Source organism: Equus asinus, unplaced genomic scaffold (genome assembly GCF_041296235.1).
Source record: "Equus asinus isolate D_3611 breed Donkey unplaced genomic scaffold, EquAss-T2T_v2 contig_104, whole genome shotgun sequence".
NCBI classification, from domain to species: domain Eukaryota; kingdom Metazoa; phylum Chordata; class Mammalia; order Perissodactyla; family Equidae; genus Equus; species Equus asinus.
In genome coordinates, this window is record NW_027224744.1 from 2,796 (window position 1) to 28,972 (window position 26,177).

At 75.6% G+C, this 26,177-nt stretch overlaps 20 non-coding genes across 20 annotated transcripts; 12 read left to right on the forward strand and 8 right to left on the reverse strand.

Moving 5' to 3' along the window:
• Window positions 1-1,883: 1,883 nt before the first annotated feature.
• Window positions 1,884-1,954, reverse strand: TRNAG-GCC (transfer RNA glycine (anticodon GCC)). The gene has a single exon. It is a non-coding gene; the product is annotated as a tRNA-Gly (tRNA).
• A 1,807-nt stretch (window positions 1,955-3,761) lies between these two features.
• Window positions 3,762-3,844, reverse strand: TRNAL-CAG (transfer RNA leucine (anticodon CAG)). The gene has a single exon. It is a non-coding gene; the product is annotated as a tRNA-Leu (tRNA).
• Window positions 3,845-4,382: 538 nt separating this feature from the next.
• Window positions 4,383-4,454, forward strand: TRNAD-GUC (transfer RNA aspartic acid (anticodon GUC)). The gene has a single exon. It is a non-coding gene; the product is annotated as a tRNA-Asp (tRNA).
• A 746-nt stretch (window positions 4,455-5,200) lies between these two features.
• On the forward strand, window positions 5,201-5,272 carry TRNAG-UCC (transfer RNA glycine (anticodon UCC)). The gene has a single exon. It is a non-coding gene; the product is annotated as a tRNA-Gly (tRNA).
• A 291-nt stretch (window positions 5,273-5,563) lies between these two features.
• Window positions 5,564-5,635, forward strand: TRNAE-CUC (transfer RNA glutamic acid (anticodon CUC)). The gene has a single exon. It is a non-coding gene; the product is annotated as a tRNA-Glu (tRNA).
• A 2,973-nt stretch (window positions 5,636-8,608) lies between these two features.
• On the reverse strand, window positions 8,609-8,679 carry TRNAG-GCC (transfer RNA glycine (anticodon GCC)). The gene has a single exon. It is a non-coding gene; the product is annotated as a tRNA-Gly (tRNA).
• A 1,807-nt stretch (window positions 8,680-10,486) lies between these two features.
• Window positions 10,487-10,569, reverse strand: TRNAL-CAG (transfer RNA leucine (anticodon CAG)). Its single transcript has one exon. It is a non-coding gene; the product is annotated as a tRNA-Leu (tRNA).
• A 538-nt stretch (window positions 10,570-11,107) lies between these two features.
• On the forward strand, window positions 11,108-11,179 carry TRNAD-GUC (transfer RNA aspartic acid (anticodon GUC)). Its single transcript has one exon. It is a non-coding gene; the product is annotated as a tRNA-Asp (tRNA).
• Window positions 11,180-11,925: 746 nt separating this feature from the next.
• TRNAG-UCC (transfer RNA glycine (anticodon UCC)) lies at window positions 11,926-11,997 on the forward strand. Its single transcript has one exon. It is a non-coding gene; the product is annotated as a tRNA-Gly (tRNA).
• A 291-nt stretch (window positions 11,998-12,288) lies between these two features.
• TRNAE-CUC (transfer RNA glutamic acid (anticodon CUC)) lies at window positions 12,289-12,360 on the forward strand. The gene has a single exon. It is a non-coding gene; the product is annotated as a tRNA-Glu (tRNA).
• A 2,973-nt stretch (window positions 12,361-15,333) lies between these two features.
• Window positions 15,334-15,404, reverse strand: TRNAG-GCC (transfer RNA glycine (anticodon GCC)). The gene has a single exon. It is a non-coding gene; the product is annotated as a tRNA-Gly (tRNA).
• Window positions 15,405-17,196: 1,792 nt separating this feature from the next.
• Window positions 17,197-17,279, reverse strand: TRNAL-CAG (transfer RNA leucine (anticodon CAG)). The gene has a single exon. It is a non-coding gene; the product is annotated as a tRNA-Leu (tRNA).
• Window positions 17,280-17,817: 538 nt separating this feature from the next.
• Window positions 17,818-17,889, forward strand: TRNAD-GUC (transfer RNA aspartic acid (anticodon GUC)). Its single transcript has one exon. It is a non-coding gene; the product is annotated as a tRNA-Asp (tRNA).
• Window positions 17,890-18,644: 755 nt separating this feature from the next.
• Window positions 18,645-18,716, forward strand: TRNAG-UCC (transfer RNA glycine (anticodon UCC)). The gene has a single exon. It is a non-coding gene; the product is annotated as a tRNA-Gly (tRNA).
• A 291-nt stretch (window positions 18,717-19,007) lies between these two features.
• TRNAE-CUC (transfer RNA glutamic acid (anticodon CUC)) lies at window positions 19,008-19,079 on the forward strand. Its single transcript has one exon. It is a non-coding gene; the product is annotated as a tRNA-Glu (tRNA).
• A 2,967-nt stretch (window positions 19,080-22,046) lies between these two features.
• Window positions 22,047-22,117, reverse strand: TRNAG-GCC (transfer RNA glycine (anticodon GCC)). The gene has a single exon. It is a non-coding gene; the product is annotated as a tRNA-Gly (tRNA).
• Window positions 22,118-23,908: 1,791 nt separating this feature from the next.
• Window positions 23,909-23,991, reverse strand: TRNAL-CAG (transfer RNA leucine (anticodon CAG)). The gene has a single exon. It is a non-coding gene; the product is annotated as a tRNA-Leu (tRNA).
• A 538-nt stretch (window positions 23,992-24,529) lies between these two features.
• TRNAD-GUC (transfer RNA aspartic acid (anticodon GUC)) lies at window positions 24,530-24,601 on the forward strand. Its single transcript has one exon. It is a non-coding gene; the product is annotated as a tRNA-Asp (tRNA).
• A 756-nt stretch (window positions 24,602-25,357) lies between these two features.
• On the forward strand, window positions 25,358-25,429 carry TRNAG-UCC (transfer RNA glycine (anticodon UCC)). Its single transcript has one exon. It is a non-coding gene; the product is annotated as a tRNA-Gly (tRNA).
• A 290-nt stretch (window positions 25,430-25,719) lies between these two features.
• Window positions 25,720-25,791, forward strand: TRNAE-CUC (transfer RNA glutamic acid (anticodon CUC)). The gene has a single exon. It is a non-coding gene; the product is annotated as a tRNA-Glu (tRNA).
• The last annotated feature ends 386 nt before the right edge of the window (window positions 25,792-26,177 follow it).

Here is a 26,177-nt window from a genome sequence, read left to right on the forward strand (position 1 = left end):
CTCTCCGGCCCCTTGCCGCCACGACGGGCGCGCCGCCGTGAGCCAGCGGAGCTGAGTATCTGTCCAGGGACCGGTTCCGGCCGAGGCAGAGGGGAGGGCCGAGCCGATGAGCGGCAGGAAGCTGCCGCGGGCCCCACGCTGGACTTTGACGGAGCCGTTCTCCCCTGTGCCAAGGCGCCCCCGGTGGGCATAGGGGTGCGCCCCGTGAGCGCGGGAAGCTCCCCCACGGGCCCGGCCGGGGTGCTGGGCGTGCGCGTGCGGGGGCGGGAGACGGTGCGGGATGGAGGCGTCGGTCCCGGTGGGTGGCCCCCCACGCGGGTCAGGGCACAGGGCCAAGTGACCCCAGGAAGAGGGCACGGCGGTGAGCCGCGCGGTGGGTGGCGTGAGGAGGAGTCCCGGGTGTGCGAGCGGAGCGCCGCGGGCCCGGAGGAGGTGCGGGGCTTGCGGGAACGGGCCGCTCAGGCAGGGGCTCCGGGCGGCCAGGCCCCTTGGCCGGCCGGGGTGGGGGGGGGTGAGATCTGGGGTTGGGGTGGGGCCGGGGGGCCTGCGCGGGGGTGGGGGGACAGGGCCGGGGGAAGCGAGTCCTCGGGGCGGGTCGTGCGAGAGAGGACCACAGGGTCCGCGGGGTTGTTGGCGGATGGTGGGGCGGGGGGGCCTGGAGGCCGTAAGGAGCGGCGGGTGGCAAGCAGGGGCAGTGGGCTCCGGTGCGAGGAAGACGGAAGCCCTGCGGTGGGAGAGGACGCCGGCGGGCGAGACTGGCTGTGCTGCGCTGCGAGGTGGTGAGGCTAAGGAGTAGGGTGAGAGGAGGGGTGGGGAGCGGGCAAGGGCGGGGAATGCCCCTGCCCCAGAGACAGAAACGACCTGTCCTGGGGACAGAGAGTCGCGTCTCGGGTGTGCGTTGGGGGTTGAGTTGAGAAGAGGCCAAAGGGACCAACGGAACGGAGGATCCCCGGCCGGGAAGGATTTGGAAAGTGGGGGCGCGGGGAGGAGGGGCCTGACAGGCGTCGGGGTGTTGGAGCAGTAGGGGGGTGGGGAGGGTGGAGGTGGAGGGGTTGGGGCTGGGGTGCGGCTTGGGGCTTGCAGGCTGGGGTGGCGGCGGCGGGCTTGGCAGTGTCCTCGGGGCGTCCTGGGGGCGGGGGTGGCGGCGAGGATTCGTCGTGGTGCCGGTGCTGACGCGTGGTGGACTTGGTGCTGGCGCCGGGGGAAGGGGGGGAGGGGCGGGGTGGGTGGACTGGGTGGCAGTGGCGGCGCAGGTGGTTTCGGTGGTGGAGGGCCCGGCGAGCGTTGGCAACCGATGGCGGCCGAGCGGGATCAGGTGAACACACGGCGGGCGTGCATGGTGACGATCTCGCGGAACTCTTTGGAAAGACTCGAGGGCGCGCCATCAGGACACGGGGACCCTCCGGGAGAAGGCGGTGGGTCACCCGTAGGAGCGGCACGTTCCTTCCTGCCGGCAGTGCCAACGCCGCGTAACTTGCCGGCCGGGGTCAGAGCGAGCCAGAGAGCGGGGAAAGGTGGCGGAGCGTGAGGAGGTGGGGCGTGCATGGGCCCGCGTGTGCTGCGGGAGAGTGTCCCTCGAAGGGAAACGCGTGACTCGAGCGGGGTCACGGGAAGGAAAAGAAGAGGGACAAGGAAGGAAGGTGCGCGGGCACGAGAGTGGCTGGGCCGTGAATGTGTCAGGGCACGGGGGTTTGGGGGGCGGGCGTTTGGTTCCCGGGGTGCGTGTTTGGGGGCGGAGGGGGGGGGGGACTTTTGTCTCCAGGGCGAGAGCGAGGGCCCGGGGCGGGCGGAAGGTGTTGGTGTGTGGGGGGCGGCCTCGAGCGCAGGAGAGAGGCAGCCTAAGCTGGACGTCGGGGCCGCGGGACCAAAAGGGGACGGGGTGCTGCATGGGCCGGGAATCGAACCCGGGCCTCCCGCGTGGCAGGCGAGAATTCTACCACTGAACCACCCATGCACCGGTGGCCGGCGCCACCAGGCGCCGCCCCAGCGGCGCTCGCCACCAGCCGCCCGACACTGGTCACGGCCCTGCGGGGCCATCTCCTCCATCCGAGCCAGTCGGCGGACGGGGCAGCTGGAAGAGAGGCTGCGGGGCCCTGGAGGGCGCTCGGGGGCGGGCGCGGTAGGAGGGGGGTGCGGAGCAGGGAGACCCGGAGGCGCGGTGGCACCTGTGCGCTGAGGCGCGGAGGAGCCGCGACAGAGCGGGGCGGCCTCGGCCCATCCCGCGCCTTGTGTCCGGCCCAGGGCCGCCGCGACCCTGCCGGCGTCGCCGGAGGAAGCCAGGAGCCGCGCCCAGCCTGGCCCGCGCTCGAGTGCCAACGAGGGGCGGCGATCTGTGGCGGGCGACGTTCCCTTCGACGACCCACGGGCCCGTGCCCAAGTCCCCTGGGCGGCGGGCTTCCCCGCGGGTGCGCTGGGCGCGTGGCCGTGCGCGGGCGCCAACGGCGCGGCCTGCCGGACGAGAGCAGGGCAGGGCAGGGCAGGGCAGGGCAGGGCAGGGCAGGGCAGGGCAGGGCTGGGCAGGGCTGGGCAGGGCTGGGCTGGGCGGGAGGGCCGTGGCGTGGGGGCGGCCGTGGGAGCCGCAGGCTGGGGAGCGCCGCCTCGGCCGCCCGCCGCTGAGCGGCGCTCAGGCCAAGAGACCCGAGGGGCCTGAGCCTGGCGCCTGCGCTCTGGCCGACGGCTCGCCCGCAAGGGTCCGGCTCCGGGGTGCGTTGGTGGCGAGGCAGGAGCGCGGTCTTGGATGGCGGGCGCGCTTTGGCAGAGTGGCTGCCGGCCGGCGGGCCGCCCGCGGAGGAGGCGCGCCGTCGTGTCGTCGTGGGTTTGGGCCCCCGAGGCGCCTTCGCGCGTGCAGACGGGGCTTGGCCCCGGCCGTGGGCCCGACGTGGCGTGTGGGCGACGGGGATCCAGGGCTTCGGCTCGCTGCTCCCCGGAGCCAGCTTGCCGGGTTGGGCCCGCGTGCCAGGCAGGCCCCGTGCAGGGAGGGCGCTGTGGTGGGCTGGCGAGCAGAAGGCCGGGCTGCGTGGGGCCCGGGAGGCAGGCATGTGTGGCCCGGGCGAGGCCCCGAGGTGAAAAGTCGTGGTGGGCACCACAGGCCACCGAGATGGGGACGGCGACCTGAGCAGGGTGTGGAGAGGATGGGCGGGCCGGGCGGCCGGGGGCTGTGGGAAAGGACAGCGTGTTGGACGGTGTGCCGCCCGTTGCGCAGGCGTGGCGCTCCAAGAGCGAGGCGCTGTGCGCCAGGCAGAAGTCGGAGGGTGACCCGTGGAGGGCTTTGCTCACGCAGGGTCGGGTGGGGTGGGGTGGGGTGGGGTGGGGGAGGGGGAGTGGGAGTGGGAGTGGGAGCGCGAGTGGGAGGGAGGGCTACACAACCCCCCTAATGGGGGGGCTCGTGTGCGGAGGGGGAAGGGGAGAGCAGGCGAGGAACGATGGGGCGCGAAGTCCTGAAGCCCCCGCGTGTGGGGTCCGGTGGGAAGGGTGTGTGAGTGAGTGGGCGGGGGCGCGCGCGCTGTGTCGGGAAGGCCGGTTGCCAGTGGGTTCGAGGCGCTGGGGCAGCCTCCTGGGCTGAGTGCGCCAGGCCCGCGCAGCGGCGGGCGTGAGAAGCGGGTGGGGTGGAGAGGCGTGCGTGTAGGGGCCTGGAGTTTGGCGCGGCGGCCACAGGCCGGAGCGCCAGCCCGGGCCGGCCAGGAAGGCGGCCAAGGGCGGCGCTCGGGTGTGCGGGAGGCCCGGGTAGGCGGGCGTTGGTTGGGCGGGCCAAAAGGTCGGCGTGTCAGGAGTGGGATTCGAACCCACGCCTCCAGGGGAGACTGCGACCTGAACGCAGCGCCTTAGACCGCTCGGCCATCCTGACGGCGGGCCTGGGCGCGTGGCCGCTCGCCTGGCTGGGAGCCGACGCGGCCGGCGGGGCCCTTGGCCGCCCGCGGCGCCTGGCGGGCGTCTTTGTGGGCGCGCCACGGACGGGACGCGCGCGCCGGCCGACGGGGAGCAAGGCCAGCGGACTCGCCCGGCTCCACCGCCGCCGCCGCCCCGTCGCCCACCCCGGGCGCCGGCCGGGACAAGGCCGCGGCCCGGCGCGCGCCCCCCTTCTCCTCGCCGCCTCGCTGGCCCTCTCGAGAGGGCCTCTTCCTCGCGGCGCGATCTCCGCACGGGAGGCAAGAGGCGGCGCAGACTCGGCATTTCCAGCCGCCGTCGCCGCCGCCGCCAGGGCCGGGCGCGCGGTCGGGGTCGTGTGCGGGCCGCGGGCCGCTTTGCTGGATGACGCGGTCGTTTGGCTGTCGGGTCGGATGGGGCACACGTGCCGGGCACCGGTGGCGGGCAGGGCCTCGAGGGCGGGGGTCGGCGTCGGCAGGCAGCCGGAGAGCGGTCGGGCGCCGGGGCGGCCGCCGCCGTCCTCGTTAGTATAGTGGTGAGTATCCCCGCCTGTCACGCGGGAGACCGGGGTTCGATTCCCCGACGGGGAGGCAAGACGTCCCTTTTTGGTGGCTGGCGCCGCTCTGCGTCCGGCCGCTTGCCCCCGAGGGCCCTTCTTCGCCCTGCCGCGCCCCGCCCTCCAGCCCCCGAGGGCGCTTCTTCGCCCTGCCCCGCCCTCCAGCCAGGCGCAGGCCGCCAACCCGTGCCCGGCCTGCCCACGGGGACCCCTCCCCGAGGCCCCCTCGCCGTCGGGCGGCGGTCGTTCGGCACGGCCGAGCCAAGGCTTCCTCTGCTCCCCGCAGCGCCCGACGAGCGGCCCGCCCCCAGCGGCTGGCGCACGGGGCTCCCTGCGACGCGACGCGACGCGCGACGCGCGCTGCACAGCTGCACAGCTGCCGGGACGGGCGGCGGGTGGGTCCTCTCTCGGTGCGCGCAGCTGCCTCGCCGAGCAGCCTGTGGAGAGGGGCTGGGGCGAGCCGGACGGTGGAGGGCGGGCGCCCGGCCGGGGCTTTGGCGGGGCGGTCGGCGTGGGAATGGCGGTCGCTTGGTGGCGCGGCAGCGAGGGCGCCCCCCAGAGGCGGTCCGTCCCGGCGGACGAGGGCTGCCGCGTCGGGCGCGGCGCTGGCGCTGGCGCGGGGCGGCGGTTGGTGGCGCCGGTGGCAGCGCCGCGCTGCGGGCGGGCGGGGCGTCGGAGCAGGGCTGCGCCAGGCGGCGGCGGCGGCGGCGGCGGCGGCGGCGGCCGGACTGCTGTGGCGCGAGCCCCGGGCCGGCGTCTCGGGGCAGGCCGGGCTGTGCGGCGTTGGTGGTATAGTGGTGAGCATAGCTGCCTTCCAAGCAGTTGACCCGGGTTCGATTCCCGGCCAACGCAGCGGGCCGACCTTTTGCCGAGCTGCGGGGCCCTCCCGCCCCGGAGGCGGGCGGCGGGCGGCGGGCGTGCGGCTGTGCGTGTGTGTGTGTGTGCGTGTGTGTGTGTGCGTGTGTGCGCGCGCAGCGTTTTGAGGGCGCGGCGAGCAGGAAGCCGGCGAGGGCGCGTGCCTGGGCCGGGGCGGCGGGCGGCTGGCCTGCGCAAGGCAGGGGGCCCCGGCGGCGAGGGAGCGGCGAGCGGGCGGGCTGCGGGCCCCGGGTCCAGGAGGCGCAGGCGAGGCGCGAAGCCCGACGCTCCCTGGTGGTCTAGTGGTTAGGATTCGGCGCTCTCACCGCCGCGGCCCGGGTTCGATTCCCGGTCAGGGAAGCCTTTCTTCTTCCTCTCCGCCTGCCCGCCTGCCGGCCGCCCGACCTCCGCCTCCCCGGCGCGGCGCGGGCGGCCGCGACCCCTCCCCCCACCACGCACACTTTTAGCCCGCGCCGGAGCTCGCTCGCTTCGCCCCTCGCCCCCTGGCCTCGGCCTCCCGACAAGGCCACCCGCCACGTCCAGCCCTGACCCTGCCACGCCCCCTCCACCCCTGCCAACGGCAGACCTTTCGGCCCCCGCTCGCCCCCTGGGCGTCTCCCCTCCTCCTCCTCCTCCTCCTCGGACGCTCGCCTCGCTTCCCCTCTTCCTCGGTGGCTGGGGCCGCCTCTCTCCCGCCGTGGCCGCGGGCGCACAGCCCCGCCGCCGGCCCCCGCACGCGCTTCGACTCTCCCGCAGCCTGGCTTCGGCCGCGACAGTTTCGCGGCCCCCAAGCCGCCCCTTGGTCCCTCCCGAGGTGGGGCCGCCGGTGGGGGCTGGGGCTGGGGGTGCGGGCGGGAGGGGGCAGGGGTCTCCCTGGACCGGTCGGGCCACCTGCCGAGACCTGTGGTCCCTGGCCTCGCCCCTCGCGCCAGCCAAGGCGCCGGCAGCTTTCCCGCCGCCGCCTGCCGGGTCCTGGGCCCGCTGCGTGTCCCGGGGGCCCGGCGATTGGGCGCCAGGGGCGTCTGGGTCTCGCGCGGGCGTGGGAGCCGAGGGCCCGGCCGCGGCGCCCGAGAGGCGGAGATGGGCCAGTGACCCTCGACCCGTCCGTCCGTCGGGCTAGCGAGACCAGCCCGCCGCGGAGGAGACAGAGCAGGGAGCTACAGGAGGCCGTTCCGGAAAACGCCACGGGCAAGCAGGTGGGGAGGGGCTGGGGGCGGACGGGTGGCGGGGGTGGCCAGCGTTTTCTTCCAGTGGCCTCAGCGACGCTCCGCGTCCTATGGCCAAGTGGCCGGGGCGTTCCCCGGAACTCTTGCCTCCCCCACGCCCCTCCCCCCACCGAGCTGGGACTTTGGACGGCGTTCCCCTTCCCGCCTCGGCGTCCACCCACGCCATCCCTCTCTCCAGCCCCGCATCCATCTTCTCCTGCGGCTGCTCCCCAAAGGAGATGGCAGCTCTCCGGCCCCTTGCCGCCACGACGGGCGCGCCGCCGTGAGCCAGCGGAGCTGAGTATCTGTCCAGGGACCGGTTCCGGCCGAGGCAGAGGGGAGGGCCGAGCCGATGAGCGGCAGGAAGCTGCCGCGGGCCCCACGCTGGACTTTGACGGAGCCGTTCTCCCCTGTGCCAAGGCGCCCCCGGTGGGCATAGGGGTGCGCCCCGTGAGCGCGGGAAGCTCCCCCACGGGCCCGGCCGGGGTGCTGGGCGTGCGCGTGCGGGGGCGGGAGACGGTGCGGGATGGAGGCGTCGGTCCCGGTGGGTGGCCCCCCACGCGGGTCAGGGCACAGGGCCAAGTGACCCCAGGAAGAGGGCACGGCGGTGAGCCGCGCGGTGGGTGGCGTGAGGAGGAGTCCCGGGTGTGCGAGCGGAGCGCCGCGGGCCCGGAGGAGGTGCGGGGCTTGCGGGAACGGGCCGCTCAGGCAGGGGCTCCGGGCGGCCAGGCCCCTTGGCCGGCACGGGTGGCGGCGGGTGAGATCTAGGGTTGGGGTGGGGACGAGGGGCCTGAGCGGGGGAGGGGGGACAGGGCCGGGGGAAGCGAGTCCTCGGGGCGGGTCGTGCGAGAGAGGACCACAGGGTCCGCGGGGTTGTTGGCGGATGGTGGGGCGGGGGGGCCTGGAGGCCGTAAGGAGCGGCGGGTGGCAAGCAGGGGCAGTGGGCTCCGGTGCGAGGAAGACGGAAGCCCCTGCGGTGGGAGAGGACGCCGGCGGGCGAGACTGGCTGTGCTGCGCTGCGAGGTGGTGAGGCTAAGGAGTAGGGTGAGAGGAGGGGTGGGGAGCGGGCAAGGGCGGGGAATGCCCCTGCCCCAGAGACAGAAACGACCTGTCCTGGGGACAGAGAGTCGCGTCTCGGGTGTGCGTTGGGGGTTGAGTTGAGAAGAGGCCAAAGGGACCAACGGAACGGAGGATCCCCGGCCGGGAAGGATTTGGAAAGTGGGGGCGCGGGGAGGAGGGGCCTGACAGGCGTCGGGGTGTTGGAGCAGTAGGGGGGTGGGGAGGGTGGAGGTGGAGGGGTTGGGGCTGGGGTGCGGCTTGGGGCTTGCAGGCTGGGGTGGCGGCGGCGGGCTTGGCAGTGTCCTCGGGGCGTCCTGGGGGCGGGGGTGGCGGCGAGGATTCGTCGTGGTGCCGGTGCTGACGCGTGGTGGACTTGGTGCTGGCGCCGGGGGAAGGGGGGGAGGGGCGGGGTGGGTGGACTGGGTGGCAGTGGCGGCGCAGGTGGTTTCGGTGGTGGAGGGCCCGGCGAGCGTTGGCAACCGATGGCGGCCGAGCGGGATCAGGTGAACACACGGCGGGCGTGCATGGTGACGATCTCGCGGAACTCTTTGGAAAGACTCGAGGGCGCGCCATCAGGACACGGGGACCCTCCGGGAGAAGGCGGTGGGTCACCCGTAGGAGCGGCACGTTCCTTCCTGCCGGCAGTGCCAACGCCGCGTAACTTGCCGGCCGGGGTCAGAGCGAGCCAGAGAGCGGGGAAAGGTGGCGGAGCGTGAGGAGGTGGGGCGTGCATGGGCCCGCGTGTGCTGCGGGAGAGTGTCCCTCGAAGGGAAACGCGTGACTCGAGCGGGGTCACGGGAAGGAAAAGAAGAGGGACAAGGAAGGAAGGTGCGCGGGCACGAGAGTGGCTGGGCCGTGAATGTGTCAGGGCACGGGGGTTTGGGGGGCGGGCGTTTGGTTCCCGGGGTGCGTGTTTGGGGGCGGAGGGGGGGGGGACTTTTGTCTCCAGGGCGAGAGCGAGGGCCCGGGGCGGGCGGAAGGTGTTGGTGTGTGGGGGCGGCCTCGAGCGCAGGAGAGAGGCAGCCTAAGCTGGACGTCGGGGCCGCGGGACCAAAAGGGGACGGGGTGCTGCATGGGCCGGGAATCGAACCCGGGCCTCCCGCGTGGCAGGCGAGAATTCTACCACTGAACCACCCATGCACCGGTGGCCGGCGCCACCAGGCGCCGCCCCAGCGGCGCTCGCCACCAGCCGCCCGACACTGGTCACGGCCCTGCGGGGCCATCTCCTCCATCCGAGCCAGTCGGCGGACGGGGCAGCTGGAAGAGAGGCTGCGGGGCCCTGGAGGGCGCTCGGGGGCGGGCGCGGTAGGAGGGGGGTGCGGAGCAGGGAGACCCGGAGGCGCGGTGGCACCTGTGCGCCGAGGCGCGGAGGAGCCGCGACAGAGCGGGGCGGCCTCGGCCCATCCCGCGCCTTGTGTCCGGCCCAGGGCCGCCGCGACCCTGCCGGCGTCGCCGGAGGAAGCCAGGAGCCGCGCCCAGCCTGGCCCGCGCTCGAGTGCCAACGAGGGGCGGCGATCTGTGGCGGGCGACGTTCCCTTCGACGACCCACGGGCCCGTGCCCAAGTCCCCTGGGCGGCGGGCTTCCCCGCGGGTGCGCTGGGCGCGTGGCCGTGCGCGGGCGCCAACGGCGCGGCCTGCCGGACGAGAGCAGGGCAGGGCAGGGCAGGGCAGGGCAGGGCAGGGCAGGGCAGGGCAGGGCTGGGCAGGGCTGGGCAGGGCTGGGCTGGGCGGGAGGGCCGTGGCGTGGGGGCGGCCGTGGGAGCCGCAGGCTGGGGAGCGCCGCCTCGGCCGCCCGCCGCTGAGCGGCGCTCAGGCCAAGAGACCCGAGGGGCCTGAGCCTGGCGCCTGCGCTCTGGCCGACGGCTCGCCCGCAAGGGTCCGGCTCCGGGGTGCGTTGGTGGCGAGGCAGGAGCGCGGTCTTGGATGGCGGGCGCGCTTTGGCAGAGTGGCTGCCGGCCGGCGGGCCGCCCGCGGAGGAGGCGCGCCGTCGTGTCGTCGTGGGTTTGGGCCCCCGAGGCGCCTTCGCGCGTGCAGACGGGGCTTGGCCCCGGCCGTGGGCCCGACGTGGCGTGTGGGCGACGGGGATCCAGGGCTTCGGCTCGCTGCTCCCCGGAGCCAGCTTGCCGGGTTGGGCCCGCGTGCCAGGCAGGCCCCGTGCAGGGAGGGCGCTGTGGTGGGCTGGCGAGCAGAAGGCCGGGCTGCGTGGGGCCCGGGAGGCAGGCATGTGTGGCCCGGGCGAGGCCCCGAGGTGAAAAGTCGTGGTGGGCACCACAGGCCACCGAGATGGGGACGGCGACCTGAGCAGGGTGTGGAGAGGATGGGCGGGCCGGGCGGCCGGGGGCTGTGGGAAAGGACAGCGTGTTGGACGGTGTGCCGCCCGTTGCGCAGGCGTGGCGCTCCAAGAGCGAGGCGCTGTGCGCCAGGCAGAAGTCGGAGGGTGACCCGTGGAGGGCTTTGCTCACGCAGGGTCGGGTGGGGTGGGGTGGGGTGGGGTGGGGGAGGGGGAGTGGGAGTGGGAGTGGGAGCGCGAGTGGGAGGGAGGGCTACACAACCCCCCTAATGGGGGGGCTCGTGTGCGGAGGGGGAAGGGGAGAGCAGGCGAGGAACGATGGGGCGCGAAGTCCTGAAGCCCCCGCGTGTGGGGTCCGGTGGGAAGGGTGTGTGAGTGAGTGGGCGGGGGCGCGCGCGCTGTGTCGGGAAGGCCGGTTGCCAGTGGGTTCGAGGCGCTGGGGCAGCCTCCTGGGCTGAGTGCGCCAGGCCCGCGCAGCGGCGGGCGTGAGAAGCGGGTGGGGTGGAGAGGCGTGCGTGTAGGGGCCTGGAGTTTGGCGCGGCGGCCACAGGCCGGAGCGCCAGCCCGGGCCGGCCAGGAAGGCGGCCAAGGGCGGCGCTCGGGTGTGCGGGAGGCCCGGGTAGGCGGGCGTTGGTTGGGCGGGCCAAAAGGTCGGCGTGTCAGGAGTGGGATTCGAACCCACGCCTCCAGGGGAGACTGCGACCTGAACGCAGCGCCTTAGACCGCTCGGCCATCCTGACGGCGGGCCTGGGCGCGTGGCCGCTCGCCTGGCTGGGAGCCGACGCGGCCGGCGGGGCCCTTGGCCGCCCGCGGCGCCTGGCGGGCGTCTTTGTGGGCGCGCCACGGACGGGACGCGCGCGCCGGCCGACGGGGAGCAAGGCCAGCGGACTCGCCCGGCTCCACCGCCGCCGCCGCCCCGTCGCCCACCCCGGGCGCCGGCCGGGACAAGGCCGCGGCCCGGCGCGCGCCCCCCTTCTCCTCGCCGCCTCGCTGGCCCTCTCGAGAGGGCCTCTTCCTCGCGGCGCGATCTCCGCACGGGAGGCAAGAGGCGGCGCAGACTCGGCATTTCCAGCCGCCGTCGCCGCCGCCGCCAGGGCCGGGCGCGCGGTCGGGGTCGTGTGCGGGCCGCGGGCCGCTTTGCTGGATGACGCGGTCGTTTGGCTGTCGGGTCGGATGGGGCACACGTGCCGGGCACCGGTGGCGGGCAGGGCCTCGAGGGCGGGGGTCGGCGTCGGCAGGCAGCCGGAGAGCGGTCGGGCGCCGGGGCGGCCGCCGCCGTCCTCGTTAGTATAGTGGTGAGTATCCCCGCCTGTCACGCGGGAGACCGGGGTTCGATTCCCCGACGGGGAGGCAAGACGTCCCTTTTTGGTGGCTGGCGCCGCTCTGCGTCCGGCCGCTTGCCCCCGAGGGCCCTTCTTCGCCCTGCCGCGCCCCGCCCTCCAGCCCCCGAGGGCGCTTCTTCGCCCTGCCCCGCCCTCCAGCCAGGCGCAGGCCGCCAACCCGTGCCCGGCCTGCCCACGGGGACCCCTCCCCGAGGCCCCCTCGCCGTCGGGCGGCGGTCGTTCGGCACGGCCGAGCCAAGGCTTCCTCTGCTCCCCGCAGCGCCCGACGAGCGGCCCGCCCCCAGCGGCTGGCGCACGGGGCTCCCTGCGACGCGACGCGACGCGCGACGCGCGCTGCACAGCTGCACAGCTGCCGGGACGGGCGGCGGGTGGGTCCTCTCTCGGTGCGCGCAGCTGCCTCGCCGAGCAGCCTGTGGAGAGGGGCTGGGGCGAGCCGGACGGTGGAGGGCGGGCGCCCGGCCGGGGCTTTGGCGGGGCGGTCGGCGTGGGAATGGCGGTCGCTTGGTGGCGCGGCAGCGAGGGCGCCCCCCAGAGGCGGTCCGTCCCGGCGGACGAGGGCTGCCGCGTCGGGCGCGGCGCTGGCGCTGGCGCGGGGCGGCGGTTGGTGGCGCCGGTGGCAGCGCCGCGCTGCGGGCGGGCGGGGCGTCGGAGCAGGGCTGCGCCAGGCGGCGGCGGCGGCGGCGGCGGCGGCGGCGGCCGGACTGCTGTGGCGCGAGCCCCGGGCCGGCGTCTCGGGGCAGGCCGGGCTGTGCGGCGTTGGTGGTATAGTGGTGAGCATAGCTGCCTTCCAAGCAGTTGACCCGGGTTCGATTCCCGGCCAACGCAGCGGGCCGACCTTTTGCCGAGCTGCGGGGCCCTCCCGCCCCGGAGGCGGGCGGCGGGCGGCGGGCGTGCGGCTGTGCGTGTGTGTGTGTGTGCGTGTGTGTGTGTGCGTGTGTGCGCGCGCAGCGTTTTGAGGGCGCGGCGAGCAGGAAGCCGGCGAGGGCGCGTGCCTGGGCCGGGGCGGCGGGCGGCTGGCCTGCGCAAGGCAGGGGGCCCCGGCGGCGAGGGAGCGGCGAGCGGGCGGGCTGCGGGCCCCGGGTCCAGGAGGCGCAGGCGAGGCGCGAAGCCCGACGCTCCCTGGTGGTCTAGTGGTTAGGATTCGGCGCTCTCACCGCCGCGGCCCGGGTTCGATTCCCGGTCAGGGAAGCCTTTCTTCTTCCTCTCCGCCTGCCCGCCTGCCGGCCGCCCGACCTCCGCCTCCCCGGCGCGGCGCGGGCGGCCGCGACCCCTCCCCCCACCACGCACACTTTTAGCCCGCGCCGGAGCTCGCTCGCTTCGCCCCTCGCCCCCTGGCCTCGGCCTCCCGACAAGGCCACCCGCCACGTCCAGCCCTGACCCTGCCACGCCCCCTCCACCCCTGCCAACGGCAGACCTTTCGGCCCCCGCTCGCCCCCTGGGCGTCTCCCCTCCTCCTCCTCCTCCTCCTCGGACGCTCGCCTCGCTTCCCCTCTTCCTCGGTGGCTGGGGCCGCCTCTCTCCCGCCGTGGCCGCGGGCGCACAGCCCCGCCGCCGGCCCCCGCACGCGCTTCGACTCTCCCGCAGCCTGGCTTCGGCCGCGACAGTTTCGCGGCCCCCAAGCCGCCCCTTGGTCCCTCCCGAGGTGGGGCCGCCGGTGGGGGCTGGGGCTGGGGGTGCGGGCGGGAGGGGGCAGGGGTCTCCCTGGACCGGTCGGGCCACCTGCCGAGACCTGTGGTCCCTGGCCTCGCCCCTCGCGCCAGCCAAGGCGCCGGCAGCTTTCCCGCCGCCGCCTGCCGGGTCCTGGGCCCGCTGCGTGTCCCGGGGGCCCGGCGATTGGGCGCCAGGGGCGTCTGGGTCTCGCGCGGGCGTGGGAGCCGAGGGCCCGGCCGCGGCGCCCGAGAGGCGGAGATGGGCCAGTGACCCTCGACCCGTCCGTCCGTCGGGCTAGCGAGACCAGCCCGCCGCGGAGGAGACAGAGCAGGGAGCTACAGGAGGCCGTTCCGGAAAACGCCACGGGCAAGCAGGTGGGGAGGGGCTGGGGGCGGACGGGTGGCGGGGGTGGCCAGCGTTTTCTTCCAGTGGCCTCAGCGACGCTCCGCGTCCTATGGCCAAGTGGCCGGGGCGTTCCCCGGAACTCTTGCCTCCCCCACGCCCCTCCCCCCACCGAGCTGGGACTTTGGACGGCGTTCCCCTTCCCGCCTCGGCGTCCACCCACGCCATCCCTCTCTCCAGCCCCGCATCCATCTTCTCCTGCGGCTGCTCCCCAAAGGAGATGGCAGCTCTCCGGCCCCTTGCCGCCACGACGGGCGCGCCGCCGTGAGCCAGCGGAGCTGAGTATCTGTCCAGGGACCGGTTCCGGCCGAGGCAGAGGGGAGGGCCGAGCCGATGAGCGGCAGGAAGCTGCCGCGGGCCCCACGCTGGACTTTGACGGAGCCGTTCTCCCCTGTGCCAAGGCGCCCCCGGTGGGCATAGGGGTGCGCCCCGTGAGCGCGGGAAGCTCCCCCACGGGCCCGGCCGGGGTGCTGGGCGTGCGCGTGCGGGGGCGGGAGACGGTGCGGGATGGAGGCGTCGGTCCCGGTGGGTGGCCCCCCACGCGGGTCAGGGCACAGGGCCAAGTGACCCCAGGAAGAGGGCACGGCGGTGAGCCGCGCGGTGGGTGGCGTGAGGAGGAGTCCCGGGTGTGCGAGCGGAGCGCCGCGGGCCCGGAGGAGGTGCGGGGCTTGCGGGAACGGGCCGCTCAGGCAGGGGCTCCGGGCGGCCAGGCCCCTTGGCCGGCACGGGTGGCGGCGGGTGAGATCTAGGGTTGGGGTGGGGACGAGGGGCCTGAGCGGGGGAGGGGGGACAGGGCCGGGGGAAGCGAGTCCTCGGGGCGGGTCGTGCGAGAGAGGACCACAGGGTCCGCGGGGTTGTTGGCGGATGGTGGGGCGGGGGGGCCTGGAGGCCGTAAGGAGCGGCGGGTGGCAAGCAGGGGCAGTGGGCTCCGGTGCGAGGAAGACGGAAGCCCCTGCGGTGGGAGAGGACGCCGGCGGGCGAGACTGGCTGTGCTGCGCTGCGAGGTGGTGAGGCTAAGGAGTAGGGTGAGAGGAGGGGTGGGGAGCGGGCAAGGGCGGGGAATGCCCCTGCCCCAGAGACAGAAACGACCTGTCCTGGGGACAGAGAGTCGCGTCTCGGGTGTGCGTTGGGGGTTGAGTTGAGAAGAGGCCAAAGGGACCAACGGAACGGAGGATCCCCGGCCGGGAAGGATTTGGAAAGTGGGGGCGCGGGGAGGAGGGGCCTGACAGGCGTCGGGGTGTTGGAGCAGTAGGGGGGTGGGGAGGGTGGAGGTGGAGGGGTTGGGGCTGGGGTGCGGCTTGGGGCTTGCAGGCTGGGGTGGCGGCGGCGGGCTTGGCAGTGTCCTCGGGGCGTCCTGGGGGCGGGGGTGGCGGCGAGGATTCGTCGTGGTGCCGGTGCTGACGCGTGGTGGACTTGGTGCTGGCGCCGGGGGAAGGGGGGGAGGGGCGGGGTGGGTGGACTGGGTGGCAGTGGCGGCGCAGGTGGTTTCGGTGGTGGAGGGCCCGGCGAGCGTTGGCAACCGATGGCGGCCGAGCGGGATCAGGTGAACACACGGCGGGCGTGCATGGTGACGATCTCGCGGAACTCTTTGGAAAGACTCGAGGGCGCGCCATCAGGACACGGGGACCCTCCGGGAGAAGGCGGTGGGTCACCCGTAGGAGCGGCACGTTCCTTCCTGCCGGCAGTGCCAACGCCGCGTAACTTGCCGGCCGGGGTCAGAGCGAGCCAGAGAGCGGGGAAAGGTGGCGGAGCGTGAGGAGGTGGGGCGTGCATGGGCCCGCGTGTGCTGCGGGAGAGTGTCCCTCGAAGGGAAACGCGTGACTCGAGCGGGGTCACGGGAAGGAAAAGAAGAGGGACAAGGAAGGAAGGTGCGCGGGCACGAGAGTGGCTGGGCCGTGAATGTGTCAGGGCACGGGGGTTTGGGGGGCGGGCGTTTGGTTCCCGGGGTGCGTGTTTGGGGGCGGAGGGGGGGGGGACTTTTGTCTCCAGGGCGAGAGCGAGGGCCCGGGGCGGGCGGAAGGTGTTGGTGTGTGGGGGCGGCCTCGAGCGCAGGAGAGAGGCAGCCTAAGCTGGACGTCGGGGCCGCGGGACCAAAAGGGGACGGGGTGCTGCATGGGCCGGGAATCGAACCCGGGCCTCCCGCGTGGCAGGCGAGAATTCTACCACTGAACCACCCATGCACCGGTGGCCGGCGCCACCAGGCGCCGCCCCAGCGGCGCTCGCCACCAGCCGCCCGACACTGGTCACGGCCCTGCGGGGCCATCTCCTCCATCCGAGCCAGTCGGCGGACGGGGCAGCTGGAAGAGAGGCTGCGGGGCCCTGGAGGGCGCTCGGGGGCGGGCGCGGTAGGAGGGGGGTGCGGAGCAGGGAGACCCGGAGGCGCGGTGGCACCTGTGCGCCGAGGCGCGGAGGAGCCGCGACAGAGCGGGGCGGCCTCGGCCCATCCCGCGCCTTGTGTCCGGCCCAGGGCCGCCGCGACCCTGCCGGCGTCGCCGGAGGAAGCCAGGAGCCGCGCCCAGCCTGGCCCGCGCTCGAGTGCCAACGAGGGGCGGCGATCTGTGGCGGGCGACGTTCCCTTCGACGACCCACGGGCCCGTGCCCAAGTCCCCTGGGCGGCGGGCTTCCCCGCGGGTGCGCTGGGCGCGTGGCCGTGCGCGGGCGCCAACGGCGCGGCCTGCCGGACGAGAGCAGGGCAGGGCAGGGCAGGGCAGGGCAGGGCAGGGCTGGGCAGGGCTGGGCAGGGCTGGGCTGGGCGGGAGGGCCGTGGCGTGGGGGCGGCCGTGGGAGCCGCAGGCTGGGGAGCGCCGCCTCGGCCGCCCGCCGCTGAGCGGCGCTCAGGCCAAGAGACCCGAGGGGCCTGAGCCTGGCGCCTGCGCTCTGGCCGACGGCTCGCCCGCAAGGGTCCGGCTCCGGGGTGCGTTGGTGGCGAGGCAGGAGCGCGGTCTTGGATGGCGGGCGCGCTTTGGCAGAGTGGCTGCCGGCCGGCGGGCCGCCCGCGGAGGAGGCGCGCCGTCGTGTCGTCGTGGGTTTGGGCCCCCGAGGCGCCTTCGCGCGTGCAGACGGGGCTTGGCCCCGGCCGTGGGCCCGACGTGGCGTGTGGGCGACGGGGATCCAGGGCTTCGGCTCGCTGCTCCCCGGAGCCAGCTTGCCGGGTTGGGCCCGCGTGCCAGGCAGGCCCCGTGCAGGGAGGGCGCTGTGGTGGGCTGGCGAGCAGAAGGCCGGGCTGCGTGGGGCCCGGGAGGCAGGCATGTGTGGCCCGGGCGAGGCCCCGAGGTGAAAAGTCGTGGTGGGCACCACAGGCCACCGAGATGGGGACGGCGACCTGAGCAGGGTGTGGAGAGGATGGGCGGGCCGGGCGGCCGGGGGCTGTGGGAAAGGACAGCGTGTTGGACGGTGTGCCGCCCGTTGCGCAGGCGTGGCGCTCCAAGAGCGAGGCGCTGTGCGCCAGGCAGAAGTCGGAGGGTGACCCGTGGAGGGCTTTGCTCACGCAGGGTCGGGTGGGGTGGGGTGGGGTGGGGTGGGGGAGGGGGAGTGGGAGTGGGAGTGGGAGCGCGAGTGGGAGGGAGGGCTACACAACCCCCCTAATGGGGGGGCTCGTGTGCGGAGGGGGAAGGGGAGAGCAGGCGAGGAACGATGGGGCGCGAAGTCCTGAAGCCCCCGCGTGTGGGGTCCGGTGGGAAGGGTGTGTGAGTGAGTGGGCGGGGGCGCGCGCGCTGTGTCGGGAAGGCCGGTTGCCAGTGGGTTCGAGGCGCTGGGGCAGCCTCCTGGGCTGAGTGCGCCAGGCCCGCGCAGCGGCGGGCGTGAGAAGCGGGTGGGGTGGAGAGGCGTGCGTGTAGGGGCCTGGAGTTTGGCGCGGCGGCCACAGGCCGGAGCGCCAGCCCGGGCCGGCCAGGAAGGCGGCCAAGGGCGGCGCTCGGGTGTGCGGGAGGCCCGGGTAGGCGGGCGTTGGTTGGGCGGGCCAAAAGGTCGGCGTGTCAGGAGTGGGATTCGAACCCACGCCTCCAGGGGAGACTGCGACCTGAACGCAGCGCCTTAGACCGCTCGGCCATCCTGACGGCGGGCCTGGGCGCGTGGCCGCTCGCCTGGCTGGGAGCCGACGCGGCCGGCGGGGCCCTTGGCCGCCCGCGGCGCCTGGCGGGCGTCTTTGTGGGCGCGCCACGGACGGGACGCGCGCGCCGGCCGACGGGGAGCAAGGCCAGCGGACTCGCCCGGCTCCACCGCCGCCGCCGCCCCGTCGCCCACCCCGGGCGCCGGCCGGGACAAGGCCGCGGCCCGGCGCGCGCCCCCCTTCTCCTCGCCGCCTCGCTGGCCCTCTCGAGAGGGCCTCTTCCTCGCGGCGCGATCTCCGCACGGGAGGCAAGAGGCGGCGCAGACTCGGCATTTCCAGCCGCCGTCGCCGCCGCCGCCAGGGCCGGGCGCGCGGTCGGGGTCGTGTGCGGGCCGCGGGCCGCTTTGCTGGATGACGCGGTCGTTTGGCTGTCGGGTCGGATGGGGCACACGTGCCGGGCACCGGTGGCGGGCAGGGCCTCGAGGGCGGGGGTCGGCGTCGGCAGGCAGCCGGAGAGCGGTCGGGCGCCGGGGCGGCCGCCGCCGTCCTCGTTAGTATAGTGGTGAGTATCCCCGCCTGTCACGCGGGAGACCGGGGTTCGATTCCCCGACGGGGAGGCAAGACGTCCCTTTTTGGTGGCTGGCGCCGCTCTGCGTCCGGCCGCTTGCCCCCGAGGGCCCTTCTTCGCCCTGCCGCGCCCCGCCCTCCAGCCCCCGAGGGCGCTTCTTCGCCCTGCCCCGCCCTCCAGCCAGGCGCAGGCCGCCAACCCGTGCCCGGCCTGCCCACGGGGACCCCTCCCCGAGGCCCCCTCGCCGTCGGGCGGCGGTCGTTCGGCACGGCCGAGCCAAGGCTTCCTCTGCTCCCCGCAGCGCCCGACGAGCGGCCCGCCCCCAGCGGCTGGCGCACGGGGCTCCCTGCGACGCGACGCGACGCGCGACGCGCGCTGCACAGCTGCACAGCTGCCGGGACGGGCGGCGGGTGGGTCCTCTCTCGGTGCGCGCAGCTGCCTCGCCGAGCAGCCTGTGGAGAGGGGCTGGGGCGAGCCGGACGGTGGAGGGCGGGCGCCCGGCCGGGGCTTTGGCGGGGCGGTCGGCGTGGGAATGGCGGTCGCTTGGTGGCGCGGCAGCGAGGGCGCCCCCCAGAGGCGGTCCGTCCCGGCGGACGAGGGCTGCCGCGTCGGGCGCGGCGCTGGCGCTGGCGCGGGGCGGCGGTTGGTGGCGCCGGTGGCAGCGCCGCGCTGCGGGCGGGCGGGGCGTCGGAGCAGGGCTGCGCCAGGCGGCGGCGGCGGCGGCGGCGGCGGCGGCGGCGGCGGCGGCCGGACTGCTGTGGCGCGAGCCCCGGGCCGGCGTCTCGGGGCAGGCCGGGCTGTGCGGCGTTGGTGGTATAGTGGTGAGCATAGCTGCCTTCCAAGCAGTTGACCCGGGTTCGATTCCCGGCCAACGCAGCGGGCCGACCTTTTGCCGAGCTGCGGGGCCCTCCCGCCCCGGAGGCGGGCGGCGGGCGGCGGGCGTGCGGCTGTGCGTGTGTGTGTGTGTGCGTGTGTGTGTGTGCGTGTGTGCGCGCGCAGCGTTTTGAGGGCGCGGCGAGCAGGAAGCCGGCGAGGGCGCGTGCCTGGGCCGGGGCGGCGGGCGGCTGGCCTGCGCAAGGCAGGGGGCCCCGGCGGCGAGGGAGCGGCGAGCGGGCGGGCTGCGGGCCCCGGGTCCAGGAGGCGCAGGCGAGGCGCGAAGCCCGACGCTCCCTGGTGGTCTAGTGGTTAGGATTCGGCGCTCTCACCGCCGCGGCCCGGGTTCGATTCCCGGTCAGGGAAGCCTTTCTTCTTCCTCTCCGCCTGCCCGCCTGCCGGCCGCCCGACCTCCGCCTCCCCGGCGCGGCGCGGGCGGCCGCGACCCCTCCCCCCACCACGCACACTTTTAGCCCGCGCCGGAGCTCGCTCGCTTCGCCCCTCGCCCCCTGGCCTCGGCCTCCCGACAAGGCCACCCACCACGTCCAGCCCTGACCCTGCCACGCCCCCTCCACCCCTGCCAACGGCAGACCTTTCGGCCCCCGCTCGCCCCCTGGGCGTCTCCCCTCCTCCTCCTCCTCCTCCTCGGACGCTCGCCTCGCTTCCCCTCTTCCTCGGTGGCTGGGGCCGCCTCTCTCCCGCCGTGGCCGTGGGCGCACAGCCCCCCGCCGGCCCCCGCACGCGCTTCGACTCTCCCGCAGCCTGGCTTCGGCCGCGACAGTTTCGCGGCCCCCAAGCCGCCCCTTGGTCCCTCCCGAGGTGGGGCCGCCGGTGGGGGCTGGGGCTGGGGGTGCGGGCGGGAGGGGGCAGGGGTCTCCCTGGACCGGTCGGGCCACCTGCCGAGACCTGTGGTCCCTGGCCTCGCCCCTCGCGCCAGCCAAGGCGCCGGCAGCTTTCCCGCCGCCGCCTGCCGGGTCCTGGGCCCGCTGCGTGTCCCGGGGGCCCGGCGATTGGGCGCCAGGGGCGTCTGGGTCTCGCGCGGGCGTGGGAGCCGAGGGCCCGGCCGCGGCGCCCGAGAGGCGGAGATGGGCCAGTGACCCTCGACCCGTCCGTCCGTCGGGCTAGCGAGACCAGCCCGCCGCGGAGGAGACAGAGCAGGGAGCTACAGGAGGCCGTTCCGGAAAACGCCACGGGCAAGCAGGTGGGGAGGGGCTGGGGGCGGACGGGTGGCGGGGGTGGCCAGCGTTTTCTTCCAGTGGCCTCAGCGACGCTCCGCGTCCTATGGCCAAGTGGCCGGGGCGTTCCCCGGAACTCTTGCCTCCCCCACGCCCCTCCCCCCACCGAGCTGGGACTTTGGACGGCGTTCCCCTTCCCGCCTCGGCGTCCACCCACGCCATCCCTCTCTCCAGCCCCGCATCCATCTTCTCCTGCGGCTGCTCCCCAAAGGAGATGGCAGCTCTCCGGCCCCTTGCCGCCACGACGGGCGCGCCGCCGTGAGCCAGCGGAGCTGAGTATCTGTCCAGGGACCGGTTCCGGCCGAGGCAGAGGGGAGGGCCGAGCCGATGAGCGGCAGGAAGCTGCCGCGGGCCCCACGCTGGACTTTGACGGAGCCGTTCTCCCCTGTGCCAAGGCGCCCCCGGTGGGCATAGGGGTGCGCCCCGTGAGCGCGGGAAGCTCCCCCACGGGCCCGGCCGGGGTGCTGGGCGTGCGCGTGCGGGGGCGGGAGACGGTGCGGGATGGAGGCGTCGGTCCCGGTGGGTGGCCCCCCACGCGGGTCAGGGCACAGGGCCAAGTGACCCCAGGAAGAGGGCACGGCGGTGAGCCGCGCGGTGGGTGGCGTGAGGAGGAGTCCCGGGTGTGCGAGCGGAGCGCCGCGGGCCCGGAGGAGGTGCGGGGCTTGCGGGAACGGGCCGCTCAGGCAGGGGCTCCGGGCGGCCAGGCCCCTTGGCCGGCACGGGTGGCGGCGGGTGAGATCTAGGGTTGGGGTGGGGACGAGGGGCCTGAGCGGGGGAGGGGGACAGGGCCGGGGGAAGCGAGTCCTCGGGGCGGGTCGTGCGAGAGAGGACCACAGGGTCCGCGGGGTTGTTGGCGGATGGTGGGGCGGGGGGGCCTGGAGGCCGTAAGGAGCGGCGGGTGGCAAGCAGGGGCAGTGGGCTCCGGTGCGAGGAAGACGGAAGCCCCTGCGGTGGGAGAGGACGCCGGCGGGCGAGACTGGCTGTGCTGCGCTGCGAGGTGGTGAGGCTAAGGAGTAGGGTGAGAGGAGGGGTGGGGAGCGGGCAAGGGCGGGGAATGCCCCTGCCCCAGAGACAGAAACGACCTGTCCTGGGGACAGAGAGTCGCGTCTCGGGTGTGCGTTGGGGGTTGAGTTGAGAAGAGGCCAAAGGGACCAACGGAACGGAGGATCCCCGGCCGGGAAGGATTTGGAAAGTGGGGGCGCGGGGAGGAGGGGCCTGACAGGCGTCGGGGTGTTGGAGCAGTAGGGGGGTGGGGAGGGTGGAGGTGGAGGGGTTGGGGCTGGGGTGCGGCTTGGGGCTTGCAGGCTGGGGTGGCGGCGGCGGGCTTGGCAGTGTCCTCGGGGCGTCCTGGGGGCGGGGGTGGCGGCGAGGATTCGTCGTGGTGCCGGTGCTGACGCGTGGTGGACTTGGTGCTGGCGCCGGGGGAAGGGGGGAGGGGCGGGGTGGTGGACTGGGTGGCAGTGGCGGCGCAGGTGGTTTCGGTGGTGGAGGGCCCGGCGAGCGTTGGCAACCGATGGCGGCCGAGCGGGATCAGGTGAACACACGGCGGGCGTGCATGGTGACGATCTCGCGGAACTCTTTGGAAAGACTCGAGGGCGCGCCATCAGGACACGGGGACCCTCCGGGAGAAGGCGGTGGGTCACCCGTAGGAGCGGCACGTTCCTTCCTGCCGGCAGTGCCAACGCCGCGTAACTTGCCGGCCGGGGTCAGAGCGAGCCAGAGAGCGGGGAAAGGTGGCGGAGCGTGAGGAGGTGGGGCGTGCATGGGCCCGCGTGTGCTGCGGGAGAGTGTCCCTCGAAGGGAAACGCGTGACTCGAGCGGGGTCACGGGAAGGAAAAGAAGAGGGACAAGGAAGGAAGGTGCGCGGGCACGAGAGTGGCTGGGCCGTGAATGTGTCAGGGCACGGGGGTTTGGGGGGCGGGCGTTTGGTTCCCGGGGTGCGTGGTTGGGGGCGGAGGGGGGGGGACTTTGTCTCCAGGGCGAGAGCGAGGGCCCGGGGCGGGCGGAAGGTGTTGGTGTGTGGGGGCGGCCTCGAGCGCAGGAGAGAGGCAGCCTAAGCTGGACGTCGGGGCCGCGGGACCAAAAGGGGACGGGGTGCTGCATGGGCCGGGAATCGAACCCGGGCCTCCCGCGTGGCAGGCGAGAATTCTACCACTGAACCACCCATGCACCGGTGGCCGGCGCCACCAGGCGCCGCCCCAGCGGCGCTCGCCACCAGCCGCCCGACACTGGTCACGGCCCTGCGGGGCCATCTCCTCCATCCGAGCCAGTCGGCGGACGGGGCAGCTGGAAGAGAGGCTGCGGGGCCCTGGAGGGCGCTCGGGGGCGGGCGCGGTAGGAGGGGGGTGCGGAGCAGGGAGACCCGGAGGCGCGGTGGCACCTGTGCGCCGAGGCGCGGAGGAGCCGCGACAGAGCGGGCGGCCTCGGCCCATCCCGCGCCTTGTGTCCGGCCCAGGGCCGCCGCGACCCTGCCGGCGTCGCCGGAGGAAGCCAGGAGCCGCGCCCAGCCTGGCCCGCGCTCGAGTGCCAACGAGGGGCGGCGATCTGTGGCGGGCGACGTTCCCTTCGACGACCCACGGGCCCGTGCCCAAGTCCCCTGGGCGGCGGGCTTCCCCGCGGGTGCGCTGGGCGCGTGGCCGTGCGCGGGCGCCAACGGCGCGGCCTGCCGGACGAGAGCAGGGCAGGGCAGGGCAGGGCAGGGCAGGGCAGGGCTGGGCAGGGCTGGGCAGGGCTGGGCTGGGCGGGAGGGCCGTGGCGTGGGGGCGGCCGTGGGAGCCGCAGGCTGGGGAGCGCCGCCTCGGCCGCCCGCCGCTGAGCGGCGCTCAGGCCAAGAGACCCGAGGGGCCTGAGCCTGGCGCCTGCGCTCTGGCCGACGGCTCGCCCGCAGGGTCCGGCTCCGGGGTGCGTTGGTGGCGAGGCAGGAGCGCGGTCTTGGATGGCGGGCGCGCTTTGGCAGAGTGGCTGCCGGCCGGCGGGCCGCCCGCGGAGGAGGCGCGCCGTCGTGTCGTCGTGGGTTTGGGCCCCCGAGGCGCCTTCGCGCGTGCAGACGGGGCTTGGCCCCGGCCGTGGGCCCGACGTGGCGTGTGGGCGACGGGGATCCAGGGCTTCGGCTCGCTGCTCCCCGGAGCCCAGCTTGCCGGGTTGGGCCCGCGTGCCAGGCAGGCCCCGTGCAGGGAGGGCGCTGTGGTGGGCTGGCGAGCAGAAGGCCGGGCTGCGTGGGGCCCGGGAGGCAGGCATGTGTGGCCCGGGCGAGGCCCGAGGTGAAAAGTCGTGGTGGGCACCACAGGCCACCGAGATGGGGACGGCGACCTGAGCAGGGTGTGGAGAGGATGGGGCGGGCCGGGCGGCCGGGGGCTGTGGGAAAGGACAGCGTGTTGGACGGTGTGCCGCCCGTTGCGCAGGCGTGGCGCTCCAAGAGCGAGGCGCTGTGCGCCAGGCAGAAGTCGGAGGGTGACCCGTGGAGGGCTTTGCTCACGCAGGGTCGGGTGGGGTGGGGTGGGGTGGGGTGGGGGAGGGGGAGTGGGAGTGGGAGTGGGAGCGCGAGTGGGAGGGAGGGCTACACAACCCCCCTAATGGGGGGGCTCGTGTGCGGAGGGGGAAGGGGAGAGCAGGCGAGGAACGATGGGGCGCGAAGTCCTGAAGCCCCCGCGTGTGGGGTCCGGTGGGAAGGGTGTGTGAGTGAGTGGGCGGGGGCGCGCGCGCTGTGTCGGGAAGGCCGGTTGCCAGTGGGTTCGAGGCGCTGGGGCAGCCTCCTGGGCTGAGTGCGCCAGGCCCGCGCAGCGGCGGGCGTGAGAAGCGGGTGGGGTGGAGAGGCGTGCGTGTAGGGGCCTGGAGTTTGGCGCGGCGGCCACAGGCCGGAGCGCCAGCCCGGGCCGGCCAGGAAGGCGGCCAAGGGCGGCGCTCGGGTGTGCGGGAGGCCCGGGTAGGCGGGCGTTGGTTGGGCGGGCCAAAAGGTCGGCGTGTCAGGAGTGGGATTCGAACCCACGCCTCCAGGGGAGACTGCGACCTGAACGCAGCGCCTTAGACCGCTCGGCCATCCTGACGGCGGGCCTGGGCGCGTGGCCGCTCGCCTGGCTGGGAGCCGACGCGGCCGGCGGGGCCCTTGGCCGCCCGCGGCGCCTGGCGGGCGTCTTTGTGGGCGCGCCACGGACGGGACGCGCGCGCCGGCCGACGGGGAGCAAGGCCAGCGGACTCGCCCGGCTCCACCGCCGCCGCCGCCCCGTCGCCCACCCCGGGCGCCGGCCGGGACAAGGCCGCGGCCCGGCGCGCGCCCCCCTTCTCCTCGCCGCCTCGCTGGCCCTCTCGAGAGGGCCTCTTCCTCGCGGCGCGATCTCCGCACGGGAGGCAAGAGGCGGCGCAGACTCGGCATTTCCAGCCGCCGTCGCCGCCGCCGCCAGGGCCGGGCGCGCGGTCGGGGTCGTGTGCGGGCCGCGGGCCGCTTTGCTGGATGACGCGGTCGTTTGGCTGTCGGGTCGGATGGGGCACACGTGCCGGGCACCGGTGGCGGGCAGGGCCTCGAGGGCGGGGGTCGGCGTCGGCAGGCAGCCGGAGAGCGGTCGGGCGCCGGGGCGGCCGCCGCCGTCCTCGTTAGTATAGTGGTGAGTATCCCCGCCTGTCACGCGGGAGACCGGGGTTCGATTCCCCGACGGGGAGGCAAGACGTCCCTTTTTGGTGGCTGGCGCCGCTCTGCGTCCGGCCGCTTGCCCCCGAGGGCCCTTCTTCGCCCTGCCGCGCCCCGCCCTCCAGCCCCCGAGGGCGCTTCTTCGCCCTGCCCCGCCCTCCAGCCAGGCGCAGGCCGCCAACCCGTGCCCGGCCTGCCCACGGGGACCCCTCCCCGAGGCCCCCTCGCCGTCGGGCGGCGGTCGTTCGGCACGGCCGAGCCAAGGCTTCCTCTGCTCCCCGCAGCGCCCGACGAGCGGCCCGCCCCCAGCGGCTGGCGCACGGGGCTCCCTGCGACGCGACGCGACGCGCGACGCGCGCTGCACAGCTGCACAGCTGCCGGACGGGCGGCGGGTGGGTCCTCTCTCGGTGCGCGCAGCTGCCTCGCCGAGCAGCCTGTGGAGAGGGGCTGGGGCGAGCCGGACGGTGGAGGGCGGGCGCCCGGGCCGGGGCTTTGGCGGGGCGGTCGGCGTGGGAATGGCGGTCGCTTGGTGGCGCGGCAGCGAGGGCGCCCCCCAGAGGCGGTCCGTCCCGGCGGACGAGGGCTGCCGCGTCGGGCGCGGCGCTGGCGCTGGCGCGGGGCGGCGGTTGGTGGCGCCGGTGGCAGCGCCGCGCTGCGGGCGGGCGGGGGCGTCGGAGCAGGGCTGCGCCAGGCGGCGGCGGCGGCGGCGGCGGCGGCGGCGGCGGCGGCGGCCGGACTGCTGTGGCGCGAGCCCCGGGCCGGCGTCTCGGGGCAGGCCGGGCTGTGCGGCGTTGGTGGTATAGTGGTGAGCATAGCTGCCTTCCAAGCAGTTGACCCGGGTTCGATTCCCGGCCAACGCAGCGGGCCGACCTTTTGCCGAGCTGCGGGCCCTCCCGCCCCGGAGGCGGGCGGCGGGCGGCGGGCGTGCGGCTGTGCGTGTGTGTGTGTGTGCGTGTGTGTGTGTGCGTGTGTGCGCGCGCAGCGTTTTGAGGGCGCGGCGAGCAGGAAGCCGGCGAGGGCGCGTGCCTGGGCCGGGGCGGCGGGCGGCTGGCCTGCGCAAGGCAGGGGGCCCCGGCGGCGAGGGAGCGGCGAGCGGGCGGGCTGCGGGCCCCGGGTCCAGGAGGCGCAGGCGAGGCGCGAAGCCCGACGCTCCCTGGTGGTCTAGTGGTTAGGATTCGGCGCTCTCACCGCCGCGGCCCGGGTTCGATTCCCGGTCAGGGAAGCCTTTCTTCTTCCTCTCCGCCTGCCCGCCTGCCGGCCGCCCGACCTCCGCCTCCCCGGCGCGGCGCGGGCGGCCGCGACCCCTCCCCCCACCACGCACACTTTTAGCCCGCGCCGGAGCTCGCTCGCTTCGCCCCTCGCCCCCTGGCCTGGCCTCCCGACAAGGCCACCCGCCACGTCCAGCCTGACCCTGCCACGCCCCCTCCACCCCTGCCAACGGCAGACCTTTCGGCCCCCGCTCGCCCCCCTGGGCGTCTCCCCTCCTCCTCCTCCTCCTCCTCGGACGCTCGCCTCGCTTCCCCTCTTCCTCGGTGGCTGGGGCCGCCTCTCTCCCGCCGTGGCCGCGGGCGCACAGCCCCCCGCCGGCCCCCGCACGCGCTTCGACTC